The sequence below is a fragment of the Oryx dammah genome, unplaced genomic scaffold, assembly GCF_014754425.2.
Source record: "Oryx dammah isolate SB20612 unplaced genomic scaffold, SCBI_Odam_1.1 HiC_scaffold_27, whole genome shotgun sequence".
Taxonomy (NCBI): domain Eukaryota; kingdom Metazoa; phylum Chordata; class Mammalia; order Artiodactyla; family Bovidae; genus Oryx; species Oryx dammah.
In genome coordinates this window covers 29,910,637-29,928,547 of record NW_024070211.1, presented here as the reverse complement: position 1 = coordinate 29,928,547, position 17,911 = coordinate 29,910,637, and positions in this window count along the sequence as shown.

Here is a 17,911-nt window from a genome sequence, read left to right as displayed (position 1 = left end):
TTCTCTATTTTCCTCTTTAAAACATAAGTGTGACTCCTAGAAAGATCTCTGAATACAAGAACCATTCAGAGGCTATAGCATCACAGACTACCAAGGCTGGAACATCAGGATCTCCAAGTTCACCTAGCCAGACCCCTTCTTGGAATTTAACAGCTCCCCCAAGTTGGACAGTAGCAGAAGGTGGGCTGAACCCCAGGTTGCATGAACTGCTATCCAGCAGCCCCCAGTTGTCCCAGGTCAGATGATCAGATGACACATTTAGGTTCCTTCCACCTCTGGGATGCCATGGGGGTTATAGAATGGCTGTTACAGGAAAATGTAACACTCGCTGGGGTGAGGCACAGCACTCACTCTTATAGGGGAAAGAAGTCTGTCCCTCCCTCCCCATCAGGCTGCCCAGCTTCCTCCCACCCCAGCATCTCCTCTTCAACAGGATCCAGCCAAAGAAGCTTTCTGTCCTCTTCCAAGTACACCAACATCTTAAACACATGGCAGAAGCTTGTCTGCATCTCAATCGCTTCTGCGTCATCTGAGTCAAAGGAGACAGAACAAAGACTCTGTTTGTTCGGGGGATAGGGCTCAAAATGGACTAGGGTTGAATTCAAGGATAGAGTTTGTGATCATGGAGTAAGATGGTGGAGGACGAGGTGTCCACCCAGGGCACTAAGAGAATGAAGACCCACAGAGGGAAGTCCGTCCATCCGCAGGGAACCCATTTCTCCATCTCCAGCCAGAGCTTTCTGTTTCTAATTCACAAACAACCCCCTTTTCAAGGCTTGGGGCCCCTTGATAGATTCTGGGTTCAGTTTCTTTTGTTTTTATCTCAAAGAGGAAAGGAACTAGAAGCTTAGCTGAGAAGAGACTCTTTTAATCCATTCTTGGAGGCACTAGACCACTTCACCAGGCCACCTTTTGCCCAGAAGGCCCTTCTGGAGTCCCTTCTCTGCTCCCAGAGAAACCCGAGCCTCCTTGTCCTGAGGGTGTAAGAGCCTCCAAGCTTGTCCACCACCCACCAGCTTCCATGTCAAGGTATAAAATGGCCGACAAGCCCAAACATATTTCCCTAAATATGATCTCAGATTATCTTACCACGGAGGGGTTATCTGACACATAGATCTCGCTGTATAGCTCAGAAAATTATCCTGACAACCACAGAAAGGGAAATTGAGACACAAACTCAGGCCCGCAGGGGCCAGCTGCAACACGGCCCTTGGCCTGGCAGTTCTCTCCTCTAAACAGCTCTCCTCTGCCTCTTGTTTTCCCCGCTCTCTCTTTTCTTTCCAAAAGATTGAGCTGTCATCTTCATTGTTCCATAGATGGAAAGGGAGGTCTTTCTGAGCCGATGCCAAGCACTGTGTGTTCCTTACGGTTTGGTTTGGAAATAACTTGAAACTCTCTTCCTCACCATCCACCCCCACCGCCCCTGCCCGCCAGACACCCCCCACTATCCCCCCGACTCCTATCAGAGCCCTGCAAAGACTGTGCAGAAGCAGCGAGTCTTTTTCCAATCTGCCCTGATCATGTGCAAGCCAGAGCAGGCCAGTGGAAACATTGCCCTCCTATCTGAAACTGGGATTGGAGGAGTGGTTTGTTAGGAGGGTGAGCGCTGGGAGGGAGACACAGCTCTGCCTACAGCCTATCCAGGAGTCCGGTGGTCCCCGAAGCACTGCTGAGGCAGAGTCCAGGCCCCCAAGTTACTGAGTGGGAGCTGAGGACGGCTACAGGAGTGATGCTGCGCCTCTGTTTTCTTGAGCCAGTGGGCATCTAGTAATCTCCTAGAAGAAGCAAAGATAGACAAGAGATGGGGTATCATGAGGAAGAGGAGTGGAATCTTATCCAGTGTGTTGGTCATTCTCCATTCGCCTTCCACCCACCCCAGATCCATGTTCTGCTCTGTTCGGTGCCCTGGGGCCCCTGGCAATGACTCTACCCACTGCTTCCTGGCAGGGACTTCCCAGGTGGCACTAGTGGTAAAGAGCCCACCTGCCAATGCAGGAGACATAAGAGACGGGAGTTAGATCCCTGGATAAAAACGATCCCCTGGAGGAGGACTTGGCAATCCATTCCACTATTTTTGCCTGGGAAATCCAGAGGAGGCTGGCCAGCTACAGTCCATGAGATCGCAAAGAGTCAGACATGGCTGAAGCGACTTAGCACGCATGCACTGCTTCCTGGCACCCAGCAGGAGCCAGTCAGTGGGGCATCCAGAAGGCAGCTAGAGAGAAAAGGTGCCAAGGTCTCTCCTGCTGCATTTCTGGCATGTCCCTCCCCGGCCCTTGCTCCCCCAGACAGCCCTCACCAAGCCCTGAAAACACTGTCCCCTGCCTTCTGAATCCACTGAAGGTGGATTTTTGAAGCCCTAAGGTGGTCACCACTCCTGCATGGGGTCTCCAGGCACCTCTGCTTCCCTGTGTGCCCCTTTAACATCCTGCCCACACCCCTGGAAGCAGCCCCTTTGTCAGAGTCTTGTTTGAACCCTCTGAGATGGTTCTTGCTCGGACTCCAACTGAGCCACCCAGTGTGTTCAGCGCAAGTATGGAGGTTAAAAAAAGAGAAGAGGTGGCTGTCCATCCTGAGGAGGTCACATGTGCTCCCTGAATCAGCAGCATCGCACCACCTAAGGACTAAGCAGAAACGCAAATGCATGGTGATCTGAGCCCTAGTGATTCAGAAACTCTGGAAGTGGGTCCCACGGACTCAGTTTAAATAAGATTTAACTTTACAAAGTCATTCAACATCTCAGTTTTTGCACTCCCTCCTGGGTGATTCTGACATACAGGGAAGTTGCAGAAATACTGGTCCTGAACCTCAAAACTATGTGTCCCAGTGAGAAGCACTTCTCTTTCTCTCTCTCTCTTTCTCTCTTTCTATCTCTTTCTCCCCTTTTCCTGCCTATTCCAATCCCATCCTGAAGGGAAGCAGATAAGGGAACAGAGCATCCAGATTTTCCAAAACCGCAGAAATTGGGTTCCTCCCCCCAAGGTCATCCAAAGATAACTCTGCAGGTGGCATTTACCTCCTGGGTGGTGGCTTAGGCTAAAGAGGTCATCATGGGTGGATAGTGCCTTGCTGTACTGTGCAAAAGGGACAGGTGCTTTGTGATAAATTCAGTAGCTGGTGCTTGCCATGCCTGCTACTCACTCAGATTCTCTGCACATAAGCACAGAAGATCAGCCCAGACCCTTTGTTCTCAAATGCATGAATCAACAACACGTTGGCCACAAAGGCTGCCTAAATGCTATCTTTCAGCTGTACCCAGCTGTGTCACATGGACTGCTGTGCTTTTTCATGTTTAGGAAAGTTTTCTTAGGCTCTTGCTGCTCACATGTGGCACATTCTCACCCCCCTTTATCCCAGCTGCTTGGGATCTAGTTCACATATGCAATGGAAATACTTGGCCTTTGGAGGAAAGATGGAATTCAGTTTTAATATGATTACCCATTGGACCAGGGAAGCCTGACATGCTTCTGTCCATGGGATCACAAAGAGTTGGATACAACTGAGCGACTGAACAATAACAACCCATGGGACCATCTGTGTGCCCACAACCAGCTACTTCATTTCCCATGCATCTCCTTCTTTTGTAAAATAGTAGAAATAATATGTCTTTGGAGTGGGGTAAGGATTAATTGAGATGACACATGTACAGTGCCTTAGCGCAAGAAGTGGCACATAACAAATGTCAGTAAAAACTGCCTTTCTTTCCATTCCTTGTCCAGAAACACTATAACCCTGTATCTCTAGAATGAAGAAGTGGTATGTAGAAAATAGGGCAAACCTGGAGTCAGATGGCCTGTGCTTATCCCAGTGCTGCCATTTACTGTCTGCATGTCTTTGAGCAATTTACTTAACCTTTATGCACCTCAATTTTCTCATTTTTAAAACAGGGATGATCATAGCACCTACCTTATCACGTGATATTTAAAACCCATGGCATATTAAAAACCTCACATCTGTTTCACTGTGGATGTCAGCCGCTATTATTCATCATTAATAATATTATTATTGTATATTCTGAGTGAAAAACTGAGAGGCAAAGGCTATGGAGGAGATCAGCAAATAGGGAGAGTTGGGCAGAATATTTGAAATTGGGACCACATTAATGTGTCTGTTTGTATTAATATCTTTCTTACCCCCCAATGTTTGGGGAAAAGTTAGTATGTATCTTGGGTGAGAGTTTAGGACATTAGAGGCAAGAAGACCAGCAAAGAGAGGAATTTTTAAAAAGCTGGAAATAAGAGGAAGAGAGCCTGAATTGAGCTGGTGGTAAGGGAAATGGCAAAACTGGGCCAAATCCAAGGATGGGGTCTTTGAAAATTCTTTGTCACAAGGCACTTCCCATTGGTGAGCTTTTCCATAGCCTGGGGAAAAGCAAGTCTGTTTTCCTTCCCTGAGTTCCTGCAAAGTTATTGTCACCCATTTTATTTACGCCCCTCCCTACTCTGTAGTCTTTCCTTCTTTCTTCTCCTTTCAAATTCTTCCAAATTTAGCTCCATTCCCATTTCCTCTGGAACACTCCTTATTGGATTCATCCTCCTCCTACCTCCTCCTTGTCCATAGACCCCTGTGTGGGCTGTGGTCAGCTCCAGGCTGCTTATCACAAATTTGTCTTCATTCCTAGCAAGTCTCCTGCGGCTTCACCATGCAAGTCTCCTTCCCCAAACCATCATAGGCTTCTTCCTGGGGGCAAGGACTGCATCTTCCTTTGCTTCTGGACCAGGACTCAGAAAGGTAATTAAACTGAGCCCCCAAGGAAGCCTAACAGGTCCATATGAAAGCTTTGACTAGCAATAGGCTCCTTTGCACAAGGCCTTTCCATCCGGATCTTAGTCCCTGGGTGCATCCTTGTTCTCAGGTCCCTGGGACAAGTGAAAATGGAAAATGAAAATGAAGCACAGTGTTCTTTTTCCATTTTAGGGACTTGCTGTCAGCATTTCTGTCTGGATCCTAACCTCATGGATCCCCTGACTCCTCAGGTAGCTCCAACTCTCTGAAGTTCTTCTTCCACCAGCAGAACAGCAGTGGACAGAGGTGCCAACTAAAAGGACCTTCTCTTTGATGTCCCTCCTCTCTCTCCCCTCACCACAAATCAGCAGGGAAATGTTAGATGGCAGAGTCAGGCTGAAATAGAGGTCAAATAACAGATACATATCAACAGGAATTAGTGTAAAATTCTAAATTTCAAATCCAAAAACCAAGTGTAGAAGTATAATATAGTGAGACCCAATTTGACTTCAGGCTCAATATAAAATAATAAACGTTATCAAGGTAGTTAATGCAACCTACAAACATTGAAAAATACCTAATATTCAAAGTGATATTGGAACAATATTTCCAATATTGGATGTATATTGGAAATATCCAATGATATTTCCAAACATTGGAAGTGATATTTCCACTCTACTAAATTCATTAGTCTGACCAGAACTAGAACACTTAGGATTCTTTTAAGAAGGCCATCAACCATAGAGAGGGAAAGACAAAGCAAAAAAAGGGTCTATAAACAGAATCACAAAAAAGAATGAAGGAACTGGAAGCACTTAGCCTGGAGAAGATATGTTTCAAGGGGATATGATCCACATTTTCAAATATTTGAAAAGTGCTCCTGTAAGAAAGATGATTTATTCTGTTACTCCAGAGTAAAGGAAAGCAGATTTCAATTCAAGCAAAAATTTCCTTTCTGCTTAAAAACATAATGGATTACTTTGTGAGGTGGTGGGTTCCTCACTACTAGAAATATTAATGAAACACAATTCCTTTCAGAAGCCTGTTACTTTCTCTACAAGTCCACTGTCTTCCTACTGCTCTTGGACTGGTCAGGATACCCCCACAGGGTCTCAGAGACAAAAGAGCAAGGTTGCTCCAGCAGAATTTACTTATCCAGCTCTCCATCCTTTGTCCCATGAGGATGCAGTATTGCTAGATAAATCAGACAGAATTAGGCTTCCTGACTGACAAGCTGATGGAAGACACACACCCTTCTGCCCCAGGAAACAAAGAAGCAAAGACAAGACAAAATGTTTAGCGGTGACCTGAAAAAGATTTCACTTTCTAGAGGAACTCTGGGCAATGAGCAAGGTGGTAGTAGAGACATTCAGAAATGTGAGATGTCATACTCTGATATACTGAATCACATCAAGAGAAATTTTTTAGTTTGCCTTCCATGAGACAGATAGTAAAGCCAGAGCTTAAGAAGGTCAGGCAGCAGCTGCTTAATCTGAAACTCGGCTCTGCCATCTACCGCTGTGTGACCTTATGGACACAACTTCTCTCATCTATGCCTCCCTGCCTCTTCTACAAAATAAGGACACTGGTCCTCATAGTACTTATGATGGTTAACTTTTTGGGGTTTTTTTGTTTGTTTGTTTGTTTGTTGTTTGTTTTTTTGTTTGGCTGGGCCACAGGGGGCCTAGGTACTTAAAAACATTATTATTATTCAGGGTGTCTGTTTGAGAGTGTTTTTAGAGCAGATTGACATTTAAAGCAGTAGACTGATTAAACCAGAATGCCCTTCATTATGTAGGTGGGCCTCATCCAATCAGTTGAAGGAAGACCTAAGTAAAACAAAACCTGACCCTCCTCCAAGAAGAGAGGAGTCTTCTGCCTGATAGTCTTTGAACTGGGACATCAACTATATCTGAGTCTATAGCAGCCTGCTGGGCTTGGAACTTGAGCTGGAGTACCAGCTCTGTAGATTTTAGACTTCCCTGATAGCTCAGCTGGCAAAGAATCTGCCTGCCATGCAGGAGACCCTGGTTCAATTCCTGAGTTGGGAAGATCCACTGGAGAAGGGATAGGCTACCCACTCCAGTATTCTTGGGCTTCCCTGGTGGCTCAGCTGGTAAAGAATCCACCTGCAATGCAGGAGACCTGGGTTGGGAAGATCCTATAGAGAAAGGAATGGCTACCCACTCCAGTATTCTGGCCTGGAGAATTCTGTGGACTGTATAGTCCAAGGGGTCACAAAGAGTCATACACCACTGTGCAACTTTCACTTTCACTTTCTTTTTCAGCCTCCATAATGGCAGGAGCCAATTCCTTATAGTAAATCTATATCATTAGATGATAAATAGATAAATGAGAGAGACCCTATTGGCTCTCCTTCTCTAGAGAAACCTAATATAGTGTTATTTCAAGAGGTTATATCAAAATTAAATAAGATAATGTGACTGAAGCCTTTTGGCTATGAGTCTGGTATCAAGTAAATGCTCAATAAATGTAAGCTTTTTTCTACAAGCCCATTCTTAAAGTGTGAAATCATCTAATTCATTTTGTTGGTGGTGGTGGTGGGTTTTTTTTTAAGGGAAGGGAAAGACTTGTAGACAGGGCTATAAAGATTGTGGACACATGTGATCACTCCCTTAGAAGAATGGCTGCAGAGTGGACATCAGCAGTGTTCTCCAGGGCTCCTAAACTCACCTGTCCAAGGACTTTCCTCAGTGGCAGATGTACCCACCAGGTCTCTGGGGAGTTGCAGCCACATACTCTGGTCTAGAGAAGATTTCTGTTTGACAAAGATAACAGCACAGCCCTGAGACAAGGAGGAGATGCAAGATTCCCCAGCAATGCCTGGCATCCCTCTGCTATGTTGCCCAAAACCCGCCAACTGTGCTCATCCTCCCTGACTCAAAACCAAAGCATTTGTCCAAACTCTGGATACATCACACCTTCACCCCATAACCTCCTCCTCCTTTGGTTGAGTCCCTTCCCACTGAAATCATACCCATTATTCCAGAAGGGCTGACATCTACCACCCCTGTCCTGACAGGCTCTGACCACCCCAACCACAATAATCACTTATTTGCCACTTACAAGGCCCTCATGTAATATTTACTCAGTCATTTCTTTTCATCTGTAACCAGCGCTTTTTCTGAATCCCTTTACATGCTTCTAAAAGATAGAGAACCCCATGTTTTAACCTTTCCCAACACCTGTTGTAGTCCCAAATCAGTTTCCTTGACTAAGTGATCAGTATCCTTGCAACTCCTCAGCCATCAGCACCTCCTCAGGTTTTCCTAATCTTGGGCGCTGACACCCAAACCTTCATGAGTATCAGAATCACTGGAGATTTCTTGTGAGCTGCAGATTCCTGGATCTTACCTCAAACCTATAAAATAAGAACCTCCAGGGATGAGGCCTTGGAGTCTGAATAGTTTTAAAGGTGCTCAGGTGACCGTGATGAGTAGCTAGGTTTGGGAACTTAAGATATAGCAACATTTTCCCATGTCTGTGTATTCTCCCCAAACAACTCAACTCATCCAAGACCATGTTGTTAAGCCAGCCTCCTTATGGGACCCATACAACATTCTCTTGCCCCTTGCCCTTTTCAGTTCACCAAACAACTCTCTTTTTTTAACTTCCTTCCCTCTACATCCCTTTCTTGCCAATAATATACACATCTCTTACCTCTGAACACCCCAACTCCAGCTCCTCCTGAATGGACTCTCATATGGGCACCATCTCTGCCTTAGCCTTCTTAACAAGCATGCCTCAGAGGACCTATAAAAAATATCTTGTCTTATACACTGACTATTTAAAGATACTTCAGCCATGTGTTTGTTCCAAGATAAACAAGAATAAGGCTGATTAAGTGGAACATGCCTAAAATTCTACCTCTAGTCTGTCTCTTATCTTGCAATAAGCTCTCAAACAGGACTTTAAAAACTCTTCATTTAAAGAACTTTAGTGCCTTTGAGAGCATGAGAAGAGTTTCATAAAAATGCAGTCTTCCTAAATGAAGTCTCTCAACAAAGAGCCAGCAGCCTCAATCCCTGCCTTTCAAAGACATATTTCAGTCAGTTCAGTTCAGTCACTCAGTCATGTCCAACTCTTTGCAACCCCATGAATCACAGCACACCAGGCCTCCCTGTCCATCACCAACACCCAGAGTTCACTCAAACTCATGTCCATCGAGTCGGTGATACCATCCAGCCATCTCATCCTCTGTCATCCCCTTCTCCTCCTGCCCCCAGTCCCTCCCAGCATTAGGATCTTTTCCAATGAGTCAACTCTTTGCATCAGGTGGCCAAAGTATTGGAGTTTCAGCTTCAGCATCAGTCCTTCCAATGAACACCCAGGACTGATCTCCTTTAGGATGGACTGGTTGGATCTCCTTGCAGTCCAAGAGACTCTCAAGAATCTTCTCCAACACCACAGTTCAAAAGCATCAATTCTTCAGGGCTCAGCTTTCTTCACAGTCCAACTCTCACATTCATACATGACTACTGGAAAAACCATAGCCTTGACTAGATGGACCTTTGTTGGCAAAGTAATATCTATGCATATTTAATGGGCACTAAATTCTAGACTACAAGATTTGGAAGGAAACCTCAATGCCATCTTCTCTGAGGGCTGAAAGTCACAAAAAGTTCTTAGAACACAAACCAAGTTTTCAAAACTTTCTCTGAAGTGTTTGTTGTCCAAGGCCACACCTCTGTCTGTCCACTCGGAGGTGGAAAGAGTTAATCCTCTCCTCGGACTGAATCAACCCTTCACACATTTGCACTGGCTATTGGAGGAATATGACCACAGGTTACTGATTCTCTACAGCAGGTGGTATTATTGATACTTGGAGCCCCCAAATTCTTTATTGTCCTGGAATTTATAGGATATTTAGCAGCATCTCTGAAATCTGCTACTAGAGGCCACTAGCACTCCTTCCCTTCCTTTCAGGGACTGGAGGACAAAACTGTCCTCAGTGAGAGTCACTGCCCTTTAGACTTCTATACAGTCCCCATTTTCCAGGAGCTCACAGTCCAGCTGGGACATCAACCCTTACACTGATACTCACCAAACCCCATGATAAGTTCTCTAACAGGACCATGAACAAGAAAGAGGGAGACCCAGGTCTGCCCACAAGAGTCAGAAAAAGCTTCACAATGGGGGCAAGTCAGGCTTCCCTAGAGGGTCGGTGGTAAAGAATCCGCCTGCCAGTGCCGGATACACAGGAGACCCAGCTTCAATCCCTTGGGTTGGGAAGATCTCCTAGAGAAGGGAATGGCAGCCCATTCCAGTATTCTTGCCTGGAAAATCCCACAGAAGAGCCTGGCGGGATCCATAGAGTCCATGGGGTCACAAAGAGTTGGACACGATTGAGCACGGAAGCACTCAAAAACATAAGGAAGGGTATTTCAAGCTTGCACCAAAAGCATGGAAGAGTGTGGAGAATTCAAAGAACAGAAAATTGTTGGGAGAGTTGGAGTTCAGAGGCCCTGGTGAAAAGTGACAAAGCTTGAAAGATTTAACCAGATTGTTGCCAAGCCCTTCTGACCCTTGTGTTATCCTCCCACAGCTGACTTATTTTAGATACTCATTTATTTATTTCACTATACCAGGTCTTATTTGTGGCACACATGACCTTTGATCTTCATTGCAGCAAGGGGGATCTTTAGTTACTGCATACAAACACTTAGCTGTGACATGTGGGATTTAGTTCCCCAACCAGGGATCAAACCCCAGCCCCCTGCGTTGGAAGCTCAGAGTCTTGGCCAATGGACCACCAGGGAAGTCCCCTCCTGATTCTGAATGTGAATTTGCTTTGGAGCAAATGGAGCATGTGTTCTAGCGATAGTAAGTGGAGATCAGTGGGGCTGCATCACACGCTATGAAGTCAGGCCTCAGAGTTTCTATTCATCAGGCTCCTCTAAACCAAAGACATTGGGGCCACTACAATGGGTGTTAGAATGCTGAGTTTAAATAAGATCACAGTGAATACCAGCTCCATTCAAACATCTTTCTAGGTATTTCTGTCAATTCTCTGAAGTCAGGAGTGAAGTCTGGGGCAGACTGCCATCACTGCTGCCCAACAGGGATGACAAGGCTAAGGAGGAAATAGCAACACAGTAGGAAATACAGGGATGAACATAGGAGGCCTGGACTGAGAGCCCAGCCACCAGCAATCAGCTTGACTCTGCTGCTGGATGGCTGAGTCGCTACAGTTCCCCAGGCCTACTGCATCACCTATAGATGGAAGGAATTATAAAAACCCTCAAAAAGGCCTTGGTTAAGCCACATCACTTAGCTGGTCCTCAATTCCCCCAGATGGTCAACATGTAAACTGAACTGGACTAGTGGTTTGGGGACATTTGGATCACAGTCTCTTCCAGGAGTGATGAAAGCTATACCTGGCTCCCACGCTCCAGGGGGGGAAAAAGGACACCAGTGCCATTTTCTTTCATTTAAGGGCATTGTCAGAACTCTTGCAAGTTCCACATTAGGACCCCAGCACTAGATCATCTTTTCTAAGATCTCAGTGAACTTTGGAATTCTATGATCCAAAGAGCTTGCATCTTTGGATTTTTTGGGGGTGGATGGGGCTTCGCTTGGATGGGGCAGTTGCCTGCTGATAAAAGGATGGAAAAAGCACTAAAAGTTTTTCTAAAAACAGAAAGCCCCCTGTGAGTAGTCATTGCTCCTGGCATTTCCAGGGTCCCTGTGCTCCTCACTATCGAACCATCCCTGCCCTTCCACCAGTCTTGCAGGCTGGCCTCTCCACCCTTTCTCTCATTATCCACTCACTCCGTATCCCTCTGTACAGGGGCAAATGACTGCGTATCTGTATCCGTACATGTTCTTATGTGTCTAACTCCTCTTTTCTTGTTTATTTACTTGTTTATTGGCTGCACTGGATCTTCGTTGCTGTGTGTGGGCATTCTCTAGCTGGGTGAGCAGGAGCTACTCTTAGTTTCAGTGTCTGATCTTCTCATTTCATCGGCTTCTCTTGTTGCAGAGCACAGGCTCTAGGCACAGGCTTCAGTAGTTGCAGCACACAGGCTCAGTAGTCAAGGCACATGGGCCTAGTTGCTCCATAGCATGTGGGATCTTCCCAGACCAGGATTCAAACTCGTGTCTCCTGCATTGCCAGGCAGATTCCTATCCACTGTACCATCAAGCAAAGTCCTTAACTCTCCTTTTCTTTGTATCTTCCTAACCCCTCACTTGGGGTTTCCCTGGTGGCTCAGAGGGTAAAGAATCTGCCTGCAATGCAAGAGATCTGGGTTCAATTCCTGGGTCAGGAAGATCCTCTGGAGAAGAGAATGGCAACCCACTCCAGTATTCTTGCCTGGAGAATTCCATGGACAGAGGAACCTGGTGAGCTACAGTCCATGGGGTTGCAAAGAGTGGGACACAGCTGAGTCACACACACACACACACACACACACACACACCCTCACTCAGAGCCTGCCCAGCTCAGACCCTTTGTCCAAGTATGCAGGGCATAGAGAGATGACCTCTGGAAGACCCTATCCAACTGACGCATATGATTCTATGTCACTGAGGAAACCAAAGAAAGGAAAATGTTTATTAAAATCAGTGAAATCTAACAAGGGGGTGGGGACAAGAGAGAATGTCTGAATTCCAGCACTCTCCCCATGGAGAGAGGGTGGAAAAACCCAGGCCTTCCTGCCTGGACAGCCTGAGTCCCAGCCTCCCCAAAGCCAGAAATCAGTGGAAATATATATATATTTTTAATACACCCTCATTACAAATAAAAATAGTGTTACTTCAATACAGGGGTTGGTTAAAATGCATTCCAACTTTGCTAAACTGGGAATGCATCGAAACGCCTATAATAATATCAAGCAAGGCAGTCCCTCTGCCAAACTCAGACGGAGGGGAATTCACACAGCCAGGGAAAATCTGTTCTTCATCAATGTTTCAATATATTCAGTGAAGCCGGGGACATTTTTCTGAGATTGAAGCCGATTGCCAGCTGCCAATACTATGATTTAATTCCTTCTTTTTCCCCCTTCACTTGAAAAAAACTTGCCACAAGCATTTGGTGGGCCATGGAGGCCCTTGGGTAACAGGGATCTTACCTAGATGGAGGGACAGGACGTGGGGGGAGATAAGGAAGAGAAAGAGAAAAGCAAGAAAACAGGAAAAGAAAGGTGGAGGAAGAGGAGAGAAAAAGGGATCAGGGTGAGAGAAACAAGGAGGAATGTGGAAAAAGAATGGAGGGGGGAGGGGAAAGGACAAGAAAAGCAGGAAAATGAGAGGGAAGAACGGAGGGAAATGAGAAGAACGTGGGTTGTGGGAAGACGAGCAGAGGAAACATCACGTACAGAGAAGGAAGAATAAAGTCTTAAAGATAATAGAGGTGAGCTTCCGCTTAAGTATTCAGCAGGATACTTAAGCTTCCAGCTTAAGTACCTCATCAGATCATAAATGCTGGAATGAGAGCACTGAAGGGCATCAGATTGTCACCAGGTTAAGGCTTGGCCTCTAGGGTGATCCTCTAAGCTCCCATACCCAGGCTCTGGCTTCCCAGGATGGTAAGTATGCTGACAAGATGCACCCCCTTGGGTATCTGGAAATCCCAAACTCCAGGGTCCCGGTTGTAGCTTTGGAAGGTTCAGTCACCCCCTCAGAGATGAGGGCCTTTCTGGCTTAGGCATTAGTTACCATTTTTCAGCCTGTCATTTAGTTAACAGTATTGTCTAATGTTGATTTATTTTGGCAATGGTATTGTGGTTGTATAATAATTAATATTAGGGGCAACTGATTGAGATATACAGGATCTCTCTGTACTATGTTTATAACTACTGTAAAATTCTTTCAAATTAAAAAAAAAAAAAAAACCTTCATAATGATCTCAAAGGCCAGGTCTGAATTTAGAAGTCTTCATTAGTATCTGGGCCCCAGCCTCTGGACTCTGGCCAGTGACTCACCTCTCCCCTCTTCCTCCTTCAACTCGTTCCTATACAACAAGGAGACTTAAACAGACTACACGTGGACGTGGGGGGCTGCTCTTTCAAGTTCAGGCCACAGCCCCCTGACCATACATATACCCTCTCCTTGGCCACCTCTGGGGACCAAGGATGTGGGCAGTAACTGTTCAGTCCATCCTTGGGAGAACAGAAAGGCTCAGGGCCATTTGGCCAGGGATTCAGGGTCTTGGGTACCAGGAACAGAAGCAGGTATGACTCAGAGGCTCCAAGGAGGCACATTCATGGCATCTCTTCCTGAGAAGGGGCATGGAAGAGAACCTGGAGGTCAAGAGTGGCTTATTGGCTTTCTCTGTCTCCATAAAGTCAGAGTCTCTGCACACAGTGTACCCTTCAGACCCTGCCCAGACATTCCCCCACCAACTTGTCCCCTTTTAGGAAGGATCACTGGTTTTACTCCATCCCCAAACACAGAGGTCTATGCCCTTCTTGATTCCACATCAACTTCTGAACTCCTACTGATGTCCTGATTAGAATTATTTATGTACAAGTCTGTGTCTCATTCACTAGACTGAGAACTTCTCAAAGGCAGGGATCTATCTCATGTATTGCCATGCCCCACGTCTAGCATATAGATAGGTATTACCAACTGATGGTTAAATTGTTGTATCCTCAGAGAGTCAGGAAAGCACAGCAAGAGGTCAGGAGAATACGTTGTCTGGAATAAGGCAATCTTGGTTCCAATTCTGACTCTCATACCTAATTGCGATGTGACCGTGAAAAAGTTATTTAATCTCTCCAAGGCCTAACTTCTTCCTCAGAGTTGTCATCAGAATTGAATGAAGCAGGGACTTTCCTGGTGCTCAATGGTTAAGACTCCATGAATCCAGTGCAGAGGGTGTGGGTTTGATCCCTGGTCAGGGAACTAAGATCCCACATGCCTCTGGGTGAGGCCAGATTTTTTTTTTTTAATTCCTTATATTCGGAATCTAAAAAGACATGACACAGATGAGCTTATTTACAGAACAGAAACAGACTCACAGACTTAGAGAATGAACTTACGGTTCCAGGGAGGAGGAGGAGAGTAGTGGGGGGAGGATGGGGGGACAGTTACAGAGTGTGGGATGGACATGTATACACTGCTCTTTTTAAAATGGATAACCAACAAGGACGTACTGTATGGCATAGGGAACTCTGCTCCATGTTTTGTGGAAGCCTCCTCGGGAGGGGAGTTTGAGGGAGAGTGGATAGATGTATATGTATGACTGTCTTTGCTGTCCACCTGAAATAATCACAACATTGTTAATCAGCTATGTGCTGTGCTGTGATGAGTCGCTCAGTCATGTCCAACTCTGTGACCCCATGGACTGTAGCCCACCAGGTTCCTCTGTCTGTGGGAATTCTCCAGGCAAGAATATTGAAGTGGGTTGCCATGCCCTCCTCCAGGGGATCTTCCTGACCCCAGGATCAAACCCAGGTCTCCCACACTGAAGGCGGATTCTTAACCATCTAAGCCATCAGGGAAGCCCAAGAATACTAGAGTGGGTAGCCTGTCCCTTCTCCAGGGGAACTTCCCCATCCAGGAGTCAAACTGGGGTTCTCTGCATTGCAGGCAGATTCTTTATCAGCGGAGCTACCAGGGAAGCCACATTAACCAACTGCACGCCAACACAAAATAAAAAGATTTTTTAAAGAAAGAAAAAACAATAAAACATATTACTGTAATAATTTAATTTATTACTGATGAGGAATTAATTTTATAATTTGTGTTTGCTAAGTCACTTCAGTCATGTCCGACTCTGTGCAACCCCATAGACGGCAGCCCACCAGGCTCCCCCGTCCCTGGGATCCTCCAGGCAAGAACACTGGAGTGGGTTGCCATTTCCCTCTCCAATGCATGAAAGTGAAAAGTGAAAGTGAAGTCGCTCAGTCATGTCCGACTCTTAGCGACCCCACGGACTGCAGCCTACCAGGCTCCTCCATCCATGGGATTTTCCAGGCAGGAGTACTGGGGTGGGGTGCCATTGCCTTCTCAGATAATTTGTGTTTAGTTTGGGATAATTTAAAAGTTTTTATATTTTTAAAAAATTAAATAAAAAGAATTGAATGAAGCAATATGACCAACCTAGACAGCATATTAAAAAGCAGAGACATTACTTTGCCAACAAAGGTCTGTCTAGTCAAGGCTGTGGTTTTTCCAGGGGTCATGTATGGATGCGAGAGTTGGACTATGAAAAAAGCTGAGCGCTGAAGAATTGATGCTTTTGAATTGTGGTGTTGGAGAAGATCTTGAGAGTCCCTTGGACTGCAAGGAGATCCAACCAGTCCATTCTAAAGGAGATCAGTCCTGGGTGATCGTTGGAAGGACTGATGCTAAAGCTGAAACTCCAATACTTTGGCCACCTCATGTGAAGAGTTGATTCATTGGAAAAGACTCTGAGGCTGGGAGGGATTGGGGGCAGGAGGAGAAGGGGACGACCAAGGATTAGATGGCTGGATGGCATCACTGACTCAATGGACATGAGTTTGAGTGAACTCCAGGAGTTGGTGACGGACAGGGAGGGCTGGCGTGCTGCGATTCATGGGGTCGCAAAGAGTCGGAAACGCCTGAGCAACTGAACTGAACTGAACTGAATGTTGTTGAAGCACTTTGCAGAGCACTTGGCATTTAGTGAAGACTCAATAAGTGTGGTGAAACAGCAAGATCATCTGCTCACACCTCAATGGCTGTCTCCCAGTTATCTTTATTTAGGTCCTGGGAGAACCTCAGCAGAAAATAGATGAGGCAAATCCATCCAAGTGACCAGAAAAACTAGAAAATCAGCCCCCTACCCACTCCTGGAAGAAATAACCCACCGTGTGTGCTAGCCCCAGCAGCCGCCCAACACCCTCTCTCTGTAAACTCAGGCCAGTTGGACAACGCAGGCTCTCTAAGCTAACTGCCGATTGATGGGGCCCCAGACACTTCCCAGAGAGCTAACACTCCATCATCTCTGGCCAAGTCCCCCATATCTCAGCGTGGCTGGTGACAATGGGGAGACACATCGGGGAGCTGACAAGGAAGAAAAAACTGTTTTCAAGAGATCAACACATCAACACCTGTTAGTCAAAGCTAGCTAACTCTGGCAGCCTGGAATGCCAAACAAGAAAAAAGCATGAAAGATGGATCCCACAACAGCAATCACAGAGATTGAGGTCTCAGAGCAGATGGCCCTGCGTGGTCACAGAAGAGGAAGGTGTGACAGCTCAAGGCTGGACCAAGTCCATCTCAAATGTGCTTAAAATGACAAAAAAGCAGAAAGAATAAGAAAGTAAGAGATAAAATCAAATCCAAACCCTAAAGCCAAAGAAAAAGAAATGTTTTAAGAGAAAATCATCTAAGGAAATTAAATTTACATGCAAGAATTTAACAAGATAAAGAACATTTCTGAAATGTAAAGTAAAAAGATTTTAGATGTAACTAAGCGAAGACAGTCAGGATCTAGTTCTAGGCAAGTAAAACGGTGGTGTCCTGAAAAAGCTGTTCTCCCTCCAGGCCTCTTTTCTGGGCCCCTTAGCATTTTGTAAATGTGCTAGTCTACTGTGACAACATATTTTCTAGAACAAGTTCTGATTTCAAGTATTCTATCCTTTTCTGCCCATGGGTCCAAAAATTTCATGGGCTATTGAATTGGGAGTTCAGAAAATGAGTTCAGTATACTATAAGTCACACTACAGATTGACATTTATATACAGATCTGTCTCCTCCTTTAGGTCATGAGCCCTTTGAAGGCAAAGATATGTTATTCCCCTTTTAATCCCTAGTTCTTAGCCGGATATCCAACATACAATAGGTTCTTAGTAGACATTAATTGAAGAATAAATGAATGAATGAACTATTTTGTACCTGTAACATGATATTAGTGGAAAGATAAGACACTTTGGGATCAGACAAATTTAGACTTGAAAGCTGATACTGTCTGACATCACCCAAGCTAATAAGCATAATCGTATATCTGTAAAAAGGGATACTAATTTTTGACTCATGAGATTGTTATGAAGATAATGAGAGTGGTGTATGTAAAAAACTTTGCAGATATTTTTAAACTGCAGTGTAATTTACATAAAGTGGGAAAATCTTAAGTATACAGCTTAATAATTTTGTACACACTCAGGTAACCATCACACCACTCAGATCAAAATATAGAATATTCCCATTAACCCCAGAAAGTTCCTAGGGCAGTTTTAAAGCATGGTTGCAAATT